The 13,874-nt window shown below is 34.7% G+C and overlaps 1 protein-coding gene across 1 annotated transcript in view; it reads right to left on the bottom strand.

Annotated features, from left to right (window-relative positions):
* Positions 1–13,874, bottom strand: part of ATRNL1 (attractin like 1) — an 802,696-nt gene that overhangs the window by 583,087 nt on the left and 205,735 nt on the right. The gene's annotated exons all lie outside the window — the stretch shown is intronic.

Below are 13,874 nucleotides of genomic sequence, written 5' to 3'. Positions count from 1 at the left end.
TGCAATAGTCTGTGCTGTTATCTATTCTGCTTTGTCAGTTCACATACTGCATCAGTTTTCTTAAATATTGTAACTACTACCCCACTGCAAGATAGAATATCAAGTGGTATACATGAATTACGTAATTTAATCCTCACAACAGTTTTGTATGGAAGGTACTAGTCTCAGGATTGTTTCCAAGATCAAGAAGCTGGGATTAAGCAACACATCTCATCAGTAGCAGCAATAAACACACAATCAGGATGTATGAATCAAAGATCAGATTTTAAATTTCATACATACTCTATATAGAAAATTTGAAAGTAAGAGGGAAATCCCAAAAGACTAGGTCATCAACATGAGTTAACATCAAAGGGTAAAGAAAAAGAGTAAAAAAATAAATACCTATATCTTACAGAAATTTTCAGAGGCATAATTCTAATATATGTAACATAGTATAAAAATGGCATGCAGCCATCAGGGAAAAATGGGACAATAATCTTACTCCTAATAAAACTGAGAGAATTACAATATAGTTTTCAAACTTTATATTATCAAACAGCTTGGAGAAAATTTAATAACAAGAAAACCATTCATAATAAATTAAGTAAAATAAGAAATCAAACATTGTATCTAAGTGAAGTGACGTGAAAGTTGCTCAGTTATGTCTGACTCTTTGTGACCCCTTGGACTATACAGTCCATGGAATTCTCCAGGCAAGAATACTGGAGTGGATAGCCTTTCCCTTCTCCAGGGGATCTTCCCAACCCAGGGACCGAACCCAGGTCTCCTGCATTGCAGGCGGATTCTGTACCAGTTGAGCCACAAGGGAAGCCCAAGAATACTGGATTCAGTAGCCAACCCTTCTCCAGGGGATCTTTCTGACCCATATCTAGAATTACCACACTTATGTTTTAAAATGTATAAATATGCCCATGGAAAATGGTGGGTGGTTATCTTTAGTAAGATTTTTCTACATCATCAATTTTCTACTATAAATTCATATTACTATTATAATAAAAAATAATGATAAGAACTTTAATTTTTTTTAATTGTGCTTAAATTTTTAAGTCATTTTTTATAGAAAATTTTATGTAAGGCCACTAGGGTTGATTCACTCAGGTTAAGAACAAAAGTTATTGAGTTCTTACTACATGTAAAGTATTATCTGAAAAAGTCAGAATAAGAGATAGATTACTACAAGTATTTTTATGAAACCCCTGGCTACATTTTTTTCATCAGAAACATAAATGCCTTAACTTCTGAATAAAATTACTAAATTTAGTAATCTCATCTAATATCCTCCTCAGAGATTACCAATGAAATAATAAGAAAACTTGCCAGCAACAACAGGAATTGTAGTATGATGTTGCTGTTGTTGTAGCTGTTCAGTCTCTCAGTCGTGCCCTACTCTCTGTGACACCATGGACTGCAGCACACCAGGCTTCCCTGTCCTTCATCATTTCCTGGAGCTTGCTCAAACTCATGTCTGTTGACTTGGTGATGGCCATCCAACCATCTCATCCTCTGTCATCCGCTTCTTATCCTGGCTTCAGTCTTTCCCAGCATCAGGGTCTTTTCTAATGATTTGGCTCTTCACATTAGGCGGCCAAAGTATTGGAGCTTCCGCTTCAGTATGAGTCCTTCCAACGAATACTCAGGACTGATTTCCTTTAGGATTAACTGGTTGGATCTCCTTGCAGTCCAAGGGACTTTCAAGAGTCTTCTCCAACACCACAGTTCAAAAGCATCAGTTCTTCAGAGCTCAGCTTTCTTTATAGTCCAAATCTCACATCCATACATGACCACTGGAAAAACCATAGGTTTGACTAGGCAGACTCTTATTGGCAAAGTGATGTCTCTGCTTTTTAATACACTGTCTGGGTTTGACATAGTTTTTCTCCCAAAGAGCAAGCATCTGTTAATCTCATAGCTACAGTCACCATCTGTAGTGATTTTGGAGCCCAAGAAAATAAAGTTTGTCACTGTTTCCATTGTTTTTTCATCTTTTGCCATGAAGTGATGGGATCAAATGCCATGATCTTAGTTTTTTGAATGTTGAGTTTTAAACCAGTTTTTTCACCCTCCTCTTTTATCAAGAGGTTCTTTCATTCCTCCTCAGTTTCTGCCATAAGAGTGCTGTCATCTGCATATTACCTGAGGTTATTGATATTACTCCCAGCAATCTTGATTTCAGCTTGTGCTTCATCCAGTACGGCATTTTGCAATAATAAGTTAAATACGCAGAGTGACAATATACAGCCTTGACATAACCCTTTCCCAATTTGGATCCAGTCTGTTGTTTATCTGGTTCTAACCGTTGCTTCTTGACTGGCATATGTGTTTCTAGGAGGCAGGTAAGGTGGTCTGGTATTCCCATCGCTTTAAGAATTTTCCACAGTTTGTTGTGACCCATACAGTCAAAGGCTTTAGTGTGGTCAATGAAGCAGAAGTAGATGTTTCCCTGGAATTCTCTTGCGTTTTCCATGATCCAACAGATGTTGGGATGACAACTACATAAATAAAACTAGAAAGTAGAAACCTACTATATCTCTTGGAATTAAAGGAGGACTTCTGGCATAATGCCACTCAACTGTAACCTTCCTAAAAGTGAGAAGTTCTGAAGGCAGCTCTGGGTTATGGTGCAATCAAGAAGCATATCATTGGTAGCCTCCATACTGCTGCTAGAATGTGATATGGCAAAGTCTAAGGTTCCAAGTAATGAATATACCATACAGAAGGCTGATATAATTTAGACCTAACTGCTGCAAAATTTCCAGAAAAAAAAATATATATGGTCATTCTTGCAGTTTGTAACTAGTATGGCAAAGAAGGCATGTGATAGAGAGCAGGACCCAGGAGTAACGACTGTATCAAACATACAGGAAAAGGACACACCACGAAACCTAGGACGATGCTCTATTTTCCACTACCATCGGCTTGTTGGATCAAAGGGTAATGTAAGCTTGTACCTAACAGTTCTTCCAGGATTCACTGTTACTTGAACAGTTCTAGTAACAATTTGGTTCTGTAACATGAGTGAAACTAAAGAGAAGTCATCCATATTGTTTTGTTTAAATTTTAAAACTAGTCCAGATGGCTCTTCACATATATACATACAAACAGAAAAAAACTCAAAACAGAACATAACGAAAAATACATTTGATATGCAAATAAAATACATAGTTTTGAAAAATATGTGTTCTCTAAAACAGATGTAAGACATTAAAAAATATATGCTTGGCATTCTCAATAAAATTCAAAAAAATACACACAGAAAGTCAAGACTAAAATTTACCCAAAACTTTTTTTTCAAAACATAGCCCTTTAAAAGAAAAGGGAATTATCATTGCTAAAAATAAAACTGGGATTCAAAAGAAGAATGTTAAAGAGAAGCTTGAGCTAGTGATAGAACTTAACTATACATGGGACTAGACAAGCAAGAGCTAGTGGGTTTGGGTTTCAAAACCTAGAGGACCAGGAGATATAATCTCTGGCATACTTAAGAGATAACCTGAACCATATTTATAATGCTTAAAGCCTTCAAGTGTAGCCTCTCTCTGTGTAAAAGGTACTGCTGCTGCTGCTGCTGCTAAGTCACTTCAGTCGTGTCCAATTCTGTGCGACCCCATAGACGGCAGCCCACCAGGCTCCCCGTCCCTGGGATTCTCCAGGCAAGAACACTGGAGTGGATTGCCATTTCCTTCTCCAATGCATGGAAGTAAAAAGTGAAAGTGAGGTTGCTCAGTCATGTCCGACTCTTAGCGACCCCATGGACTGCAGCCTACCAGGCTCCTCCATGCATGGGATTTTCCAGGCAAAAGTACTGGAGTGGGGTGCCATTGCCTTCTCCAGTAAAAGGTACTAAAATACATCAAAGCCCAAAGAAGCAGAAAAGAACATTAAGTCCACTGGCATATTGCATAGAAGACAAAAGTCACTTATGATAGCCTGTGCCAATCAGATGGGTTGGGTTGAAATTCACATTGTCTATATGGTAGAGAAACCTCAACATTAAACAACAGTATTAAAACCTGCTCTGTAAATAAGAAAAGCCTCATGCAGCTTGCAAAAGCAGTTTTAAATGGCCTCTTGAAATATTTCTTCAACTCAGATCACACAAGTATGTCAGGCTCTGCAGACCATGGAATCTCTTCACAACTACCATTGCTGCCTTTGTAGTGCAAAAGTAATCACATACAATACACAGACAATTGATAATAGCTATAATCCAGTAAAATTATATTCATAAAAATAGGCAATCAACAGGTTTGGCCATCAGACCTTGGTCTGCAAATCCTTGATACAGAAAAAAAACAACGACGCTTACTGAATTAAACCTCAAAATGAATAATTATAAGCCACATAAAGGAGAGTCAAGAAAAAGAGAGGGAGATAATAAAAATGAGAACCAACACCCTAAGAATTTGAGTAAAAGGACAGTTACAAGACAATAAAAGTATTCAAAACAAAAGCAAAAAAACTGAGAAAACCAAGTTTAAGGAAGTAAAGGTGGGTATTACTAGATTACAGTCTCATCAAAAAGAAAATATCAAAAAATATAAAAATTATAAAAAATAACTAATGGAAGCGATAAAAATAGAACAATAACTGAAATGAAGGACTTCCCTGATGGTCCAATGGTTAAGGCCCCATACTTCCACTGCAGGAGGCACAGGTTCAATCCCTGGTTGGGAAACTAAGTTCCTGCATGCCATGCAGTGTGGCTAAAAAAAACAAAAAGTAAACAGAATTCTACAAACACTGGGGGGAAAAAAGCATTACAAAAACTGAAATGAAAATATACTACAGAGAGAGATTCAACAGTTAATCTGAACTGTCAGAAGAATTAGAAAATGTGAAGAGAGATCAATAGAAACCATGTCAGCTGAAGGACAGAGAAAATAAAATGAAGAAAAATGAACAAAGCCTCAGTGGGAAACCATGAAAAGAGCCAATCTATATGTAATGGGAATGTCGGGGGGATAGGAAAGAGACGAAGGCTAAAATTTACTTGAAGAAATAATTCCTTAAAAGTCACCAAATTTGATAAAAATATTAATCTACACATCCAATAAGCCTGAATATTCACCGGAAGGACTGATGCTGAAGCTGAAACTCCAATACTTTGGCCACCTGATGAGAAGAACTGACTCATTTGAAAAGACCCTGATGCTGGGAAAGATTGAAGGCAGGAGGAGAAGGGGATGACAGAGGATGAGATGGTTGGATGGCATCACGGACTCAATGGACATGAGTCTGAGGAAGCTCTGGGAGGTGGTGATGGACAGGGAAGCCAGACGTGCTGCAGTCCATGGGGTCACAGAGTCACACACAACTGAGCAACAGAACTGAACCAAGACGCCTAATGAACTTTAACTACAATACATATGAAGAGATTGACAAATACATTATAATAAAAGTGATGAAAGGCAAAGACAAGTAGAAAATCTTGAAAGCAGCAGGAGAAAATATTACTTCTCACTTACAAAAATCCCAATAAGATTAATAACTAACTTTTAATCAAGAAAAACGGAGGTCAGTAGGCATTAGAATAATATATTCAAAGTTCTCAAAAAAAAACACATAATCAACCAAAAATTTTCTACCAACAAAACCACTTCTCAAAAATTAAAGCAGAACATTCACAGATGAACAAAAATTGAGAGAATTCACTGCCAGGAGATATACCTTACAAGAAATACTAAAGCAAGCTCTTGAAGGAGAAGGCATATGATACCAGACAGTAATTTAACTCCACAAAATAAAACAAAGAGCACCAATAACTGTCATTTATAAAAGAAGGTAAAAACATGTATTTTGTCTCCTTTCTTCTTTTACCTGATTTTTACAGGTTGCATTTTAAATGATATAAGGGTATTATTGGGCCTATAAAACATAAAATTGAAAGTACTTCCCAATAACAGCACAGAGGAAGTGCATGGGAAAAAAAAAATCTCTATTGGTCTAAGGATATAATGTGGTATTACTGGATGGTTAACACAGATTCACAGGAACAAATGAAGAAAACTAGAAACGGTAAATACAAAGATTAACGAAAGCTAAAAGTAAATACTCATCCTCCTTTTTTCCCTCAGATTCTTTAAAAGACATGAAATTATATAAAGTGATAACTGTAAAATGTACTCTTTGGTTTGCAACATATATCGATGTAATATATATGATGATACCACAAAAAGAGAAGAAAGAAATTAGACCTATAAAAGTAATATCATTTTATCTCATTGGAATTATGTTAGCATAAATGAAGCATATCTTAATAAGTTAAGATATATAAAGAAAACCCTGGAGTAACCACTAAGAATATAGTTCATAAAATATAATGAAAAAGTTATTAAAAATTAAAATGTGATATTATAAAATATTTACTTACTGCTAAATAAATACATGAAAAGTGGAAGAACCACATTCATCATATACAGGGGAAAAATAACATAAATCCAATTACATAAAAAAATAACATTAAATGTGAATAGATCAAATGATTCAATCAAAAGGCAGAAAAGACAGACTAGATGAAAGACAAAGAGCTAACTATGTATCCTTTATAGGAGATACATGTAAATATTTACATACAAACAGCAACCACAAGAAAGTTGGGATGGCTTTTAAAATGTTACCAGAGATGAAGAGGGACATTTTATAATGATAAAGAGGACAATCCATCAATAAGATATAAAAATTGTAAACATACATGCATCTAACAACAGAGCCTTAAACTACATGGAGCAATCACTGCCAGAAATTAAAAGAGAAATAAAGAATTCAACAAAAATAGTGGGAGACTTCAATACTTCACTTTCAATAGTGAATAAAAGAACTAGACAGATGATCAGCGAGGGATTAGAAGACTTAGAAAACGCTATAAATCAATTGGACCAAATAGAAATAAATTAAAAAATCCATTTAACAACAACAGAATATACTTTATTCTCAATTACACATAAAAAACTCATCCTCATCAGGTCTTAAACCTCAATAAATTTAAAAGGACTGAAGTAATATAAAGTATGTTCTCTAACTACAACGGAATGAAATTAGAAATCTATGGAAAAACCACAAATTATGGAAATTAAGCTACACATTTCTAAGTAACAAACGGATCAAAAACAATCATAGGAAACTTAAAAATTACTTTCAGGTAAACTAAAATAAAGCATAACATACCAAAAATCTTACAAGATGAGGCCAAAAGCCTCTTCAAAAAGAGATTTATATTGTAAAAGCCTTCATTCAAAAACAAAAAAGGTCTCATATCAACCTAACTTTGCACCTTAATAAACTAAAAAATTAATAGAAAACTAAACTGAAAGCATGCAGAAGAAAGGAAATTTAAAAAAATCAGAGTGAAAATAAATAAAATGCAGAACAGGAAAAGAATAAAGAAAATCAATAAAGCCAAATACAAACTGTTCTTTGCAATGTGCAACAAAATCAACAAAGCTTTAGCTAGACTAACAAAGAAATTTAAGAAGACACATTATTAAAATCAGTAATGAAAGATGAGACATATTACTGATAAAGACTGGGAAAAAAGACTGTAGGGAAACACTATGACCAGCTGCATGTCAATAAAGCAGATAACCTAGATGAAAGGGGGAGATTCCTAGAAAGATACTACCAAGAAAATACGCATAGGCTATATACAGTAAGGAGACTGAGTTACAAATCAACAAAGCGCCAGAAAAGAGTAGCCCAAAAGCAGGAGGCTTAACTCAGTAATTGTACCAAACACTTTAAGGAGAATTAACAATTATTCACAAACATTTCCAAAACACAGAAGCAAAGCGAACTTAACAAACTAGGAACAGCAGGCAATTGTTTTAACCTGATAAAGGACATATATAAAAACTTCATAGCTAATGTCATATTTAATGGTGAAAGACTGAAAGCTTTCCTTTTAAGGTCAGGACCAAGACAAAATTGTCCTCACTTGTCACTTCTAACAGCAGTCAGTGTACTGGAGGTTCTGGACAGGGCAATTAGGCAAGAAAAAGAAAAAAAAAGCAACCAGATTTAAAAAGAAGAAAACTAACTTTGCTTGCACATGACATAATCTCGCATACAGAAAACCAAGAAATCTATAAAAATTATTTAATCTACTGGAGATCAGCCCTGGGTGTTCTTTGGAAGGATTGATGCTAAAGCTGAAAGTCCAATACTTTGGCCACCTCATGCAAAGAGTTGACTCATTGGGAAAGACTCTGATGCTGGGAGGGACTGGGGGCAGAAGGAAAAGGGGACGACAGAGGATGAGATGGCTGGATGGCATCACCGACTCGATGGACATGAGTTTGAGTGAACTCCGGGAGCTGGTGATGGACAGGGAGGCCTGGTGTGCTGCAATTCATGGGGTCGCAAAGAGTTGGACATGACTGAGGGACTGAACTGAACTGAACTGAATGTCCTCAACAATGTTACAGGTTTTTTACAGAGAAATCAGTTTCATTGTATTGATATACATTTACAATGAAAAATTTGAAGATGAAGTTAAGAAAACTACAAAATATCATTGAAAAAAGTGAAAAGGCATCTGTATTCATGAATTAGAAGACTTCATATTAGGATAGCAAGTCATCCTAACTGATCTGCATATTCAATGCAAATTCCAAAAGATTTCTTTTTTATAGGAATAAACAGCAGGTCCTAAAATTCACATTGAGAAACAGAAGCCCAGACTAGGCAAAAAAGTCTTGATAACAACAGAGTTAAAGGTACTGACACTTCCCAATTTCAAAACTTATTTCAATGTCTTAATAATCAAACCATGCATCATTGTCATAAGGATAGACATGTAGATCATGAAACAGAATTAGATACAGAAATAATACCATACATCTATGGCCTATTGATATTCAGCAAAGGTGTCAACAAGTTTAAATGGGGAAATAAGAGTCTTTTCAACAAATGGTGCTGGGACAGCTTGGTATTCACTTACAGAAGGATGAATTTGGACCCACACTTCACAACATATAAAAATTAACTAAAAATGAACAAAAAATTAAGAACTAAAATTATAAAAATATTAGAAGAAAATATAGATATAAATCTTCATGACTTTGGATTAGGCGACAGTTTCTTAGATATGACATCAAAAGCTTAAGTAACTAACAGAAAAAGATATACTAGACACCATCAAAAGAAAAAATTTTAAAAAACTGTGTCTCCGTGTACCCCAATGTTCATCGCAGCACGAAGAATACATTTGAATCAGTTCTAATGAGGTGGATGAAACTGGAGCCTATTATACAGAGTGAAGTAAGCCTGAAAGAAAAACACCAATACAGTATACTAACGCATATATATGGAATTTACTAAAATGGTAACGACAACCCTGTATGCGAGACAGCAAAAGAGACACTGATGTATAGAACAGTCTTTTGGACTCTGTAGGAGAGGGAGGGGGGGATGATGTGGGAGAATGGCATTAAATCATGTATAATATCATATAAGACACGAATCACCAGTCCAGGCTCGATGCAGGATACAGGAAGCTTGGGGCTGGTGCACTGGGATGACCCAGAGGGATGGTATGGGGAGGGAGGTGGGAGGGGGGTTCAGGATGGGGAACACGTGTATACCCGTGGCAGATGCATGTTGATGTATGGCAAAACCAATACAATATTGTAAAGTAAAAATAATAATAATAATTTTAAAAAAAGATACTTTAACTGCAAGTTAAAAAAAAACAACTGTGTCTCAAATGACACCATCAAGAAAGTGAAGACACAACCCACAGAATAGGGGAAAATATCTGAGAATCGTATGTCTTATAAGGATCTCATACTCAGAACATATAAATAACTCTTACAATTCTACAATTTAAAAAACAACTTAATTTTTAAGTGGGCAAATGATTTAAACAGACGCTTCCCACAGAAAGAACGTGAGTAGCCATTAAGCAAATGAAAAGAACATCATAAGTCATAAGGGAAATATGAAACAAAACCACAATGAGCTACCACTTCACAGCAAGTAGGAGGATAATAATGAAAATGATGAATAACCAGTATTGGTGAAGAGAGTTATTAGATCCAATACACATTGCTGACTGTAACATAAAATGATGCAATAGCTCTGGGAAAAGTCTGGCAATTCCTTAAAAGGTAAAATATACATGTACCATTTACCAAAAACATTAACTCCTAGATAAATACCAAAGAGAAGACATGTTCACACAAAAACTTACATACAAACGTTCATAGCAGCAATATTCATAACAGCAAAAGAGTGGAAATAAGCTGAAGATCCATAAATTGATGAGGTATAAATATGTGGTATGCAATTTAATACTGAAAGTGAAGTGAAAGTGTCAGACGCTCAGTAGTATCCAACTCTCTGAGACCCTATGAACTGTAGCCCACCAAGCTCCTCTATTTGTGTGATTTCCCAGGTAAGACTACTGGAGTGGATTGCCATTTCCTTCTCCAGAATTTAATATTAGTCAGTCATAAAAAAGATGTAAAGGAATGATATATGCCACAGTATGGATAAACCTCAAAAATGTATGCTAAATGAAAGAAGTCAGACACTAAAAGACACATTATATGACTGCGTTTAAATGAAATGTCCAGAATAGACATATACACAGAGAAAAGAAAGTAGATTAGTCATTTTCGGTATTAGAGGGGGAAATGAATAGATAGTGATTGGTAAAGGGTATGGAATTTTGTTTGGGACTAATTGAAGTGCTCTGGAATTATATGATGGTTGCATACCTACTAGCCATACTAAAATCCATGGAATTGTACACTTTAAAATGAAAGACTGTATGTATGTGTCAATAAACAAAACAGAACTAATTGAATGAGATGAGAAATAATTCACCCTAATTCTTGCCATCTCTGTATGTACACCATCGATAATATTACTTTATCCTTGCTCTCACTGAAAAAGTACAATTTCTTCCCACTTTCTGAACATGGATTGGCATCAAGACTTTTTCAGAACAGTAGAATGTAGAAGTGATGGTATGGAAATTTTGAGCTTAGGCCTCAAGAGGAAAATATACTCTGCTCTCTCTCTCTCAGAGTTCTATTTTAAAAATACAATGTAGAGCAGACCAGTCTACACTTCTGGAGGATAACAGACCAAATACAACAGAGAACAATCATTTGTAGCTGAGGACTCCGAGATCAACCATTCAGTTCAGACTACCAGATATGTGAGTGAAGAATTCTGAGATCACCCAAAATCAGTAAAGCGGCCAGATAACTTGAACCACAAGAGAAAAATCAGGATAGTCTGGCAGAACTGCCTAGCAGAATTCAGGAAAACAGATGACATAGAATCATGAATAAAACTGTTTTAATACACAAATCCTGAAGTGTTATGTTAAATAATGATAATTAAAACATAGTTCTAAAAGAAAATTGGAAAATTGTGAAGAAAGAATCAGCGAATTGAAATACCGATCAAGGGAGATACAAGGATGTAAAATACAGACAAGACAGTAAGAAAAGACGGGGACACGGTGAAAAAGCCTAACATAAGTGAAGCAAAGCCTTCAAATAGGATAGATGCAATATCTGAAGAGATAATGGCAGAAAAGTTTACAAACATGATGAGAAACATCTACAGAGCAAAAAGACTATACAATTCACAGTCATAATTTAAAAAAGGAAATGAATACTTAGATACATCATACTAAAATTACTGACATCTAAAAACTAAGGAAAAACACGTATTTTAAAAAGTCAGAAGGAAGAAAAAGACATGCTGCTTTCAAAAGAGAAACAAAAAAAACTGATAAAGGATTCTTAAGAGAAAGTAGAAGCCAGAAGAATAAGAAATTAAATCTTCTAATTACTAAAAAAATATATCCATCAATATAGAATGCTATTTCCAGTAAAAATATCCTTCAAATATGGACATACAATAAAAAATTTTCAGATGTATGAAAGCCAACTTATAGCCACAATTTAGAAACACACCATTTTAAAATGTTACATAAAATTCATCAAGCTAAAGAAATGTTACAGCAAAAAAAAAAAAAAAAAATTCAGATCAATAGGAAACAGCGAAGTTCACAGAAAATGGTCAATCCATGGGTAAACAAAAAGATTTTTTATTACTATGATTTCCTTATGAGAAAGTTATCCTTATAAAGTAAAAAAAAAAATCATGTATTATGTGGTTAATAACATATACAGGAGTAAAATATATGGCAATAATTACACAAAGGACAGGAAAAGAGCAAAGGGATTACACTTTCGTAATATTCTTACCTTATACATGGAGTAGTATAACACTGATTCAAGGTAGACTGTGATAAGATAAAGATGACTATTACAATCACTACAGCAGTCACTAAAAAAAACACAAAAGAGGTATAGCTAAAAATCCAATAAAAGTGATAAAAGTGGACTTTAAAAACACTCAATTAATCTAAAAAAGGCAAAAGGAGGAACAAACACAGAGAAAAATAAAGGAAATTTTAAAAACCAATACTGTGAGGGCAGAACTAAACTCAATAATACCAATATTATATTAAATCTAAATTGACTACACAATTTGATAAAAGACAGAGACTATCAGAATAGATTTTAAAAACAAAAAAGCAAGTAGTGTATGCTATTTACAAGAAATTCATTGTAAATAAAAACACTAGAAGATTTCCACTTCTTCCCACGAAGGATCAATCACTGTGAGGACTGACCTCTACTGTAAACCATAAGGAAACTAAACAAAATATATGAAATGACTACTTTCAAATATAATAGGCAGTTCAGGAATGGCAGCCTTGAGGAAAAAGAAAACAAAATATGACTGCCTTGACTTGCTACCTGGAGGCAGATTTGAGGCTACAGTTCAGGGAAGGAACCCCAAACCCTCACATAGTTGAGGATAAAGATCAAAGTTCAGGGAGGCCATGGTTCCAGACCTTGAGAGGCAAATACTAGAGAACAGAGAGCTGCACTTAGCAATCTGCAAATGGGTGCCCTTGAATCTTTGGTTGAATAATGAACATAATGTGAAATTCTGTAAAGCTGGAGAAAGAACCATCAGAAAACAGTATGTTAAAACAATGCCAAGAACTCATATAGGATTGGAAATAGCTTGTATTCCCACTAGTCGGAGTGAAGAGACCTCTTAATACAAAGGACATCATACAGAAGGCACTGTCTTAGTAGTGGGAATAAATTAACACTGAACTTAGAGCTGCTATGTACAGGCCTTGACAAATCTTACAAACAATCTTCGAAGTAACATAACTTCATGGCAGAATAAAGTCCAACACACTAAAAGAAATAAAGCTGGATAACCTACAAAAAAATCACAATGTCCAGAAAATACCATCAAAAATAATCATCCTGGAAATTTTGATCCATGACCAGTAAATACACACACACACACACACACACACACACTCACACACACACACCCCAATAGAAACAGAGAAAACAGCATACCAGTTGGAATGAGTAGAGAAGGATTTTTAAAACAGCTATTTAAAGTATGCTTCATATACTCAAGAATACAAAGTAAAATATGAAAATGAGGAGAGAAATGGAAAATATAAAAATGACTAAAATTCAATTTATAAAGATTAAAAATACATACAAAATTTAAAATACATGTAGTAAGACAAGAATAGTCTTTCCAACAAATGGTGCTGGGACACTCAGATAGTCATGTACAAAAGAGTTAAATTGGGTCCCTATCTTATCCTACAGACAGTTAACTCAAAACAGATCAAAGACCTAAATGTAAGAGAGAAAACTACACATCTAAAAAGAAAATATAGATGAAAATCCCTGGGATCTTTTACTACACATGATTTCACAGGCATGAAAGCAACAGCACAAGAAAGAAAAGAAAAAACAGAAAAAAAATTATTAAAATTTAAAACTTGTGCTTCAAGGACACTACTA

Source organism: Bubalus kerabau, chromosome 22 (assembly GCF_029407905.1).
Source record: "Bubalus kerabau isolate K-KA32 ecotype Philippines breed swamp buffalo chromosome 22, PCC_UOA_SB_1v2, whole genome shotgun sequence".
Lineage (NCBI taxonomy): Eukaryota > Metazoa > Chordata > Mammalia > Artiodactyla > Bovidae > Bubalus > Bubalus kerabau.
The sequence above is the reverse complement of the archived record's forward strand: the minus strand, read 5'-3'. Positions and strand labels throughout refer to the sequence as shown.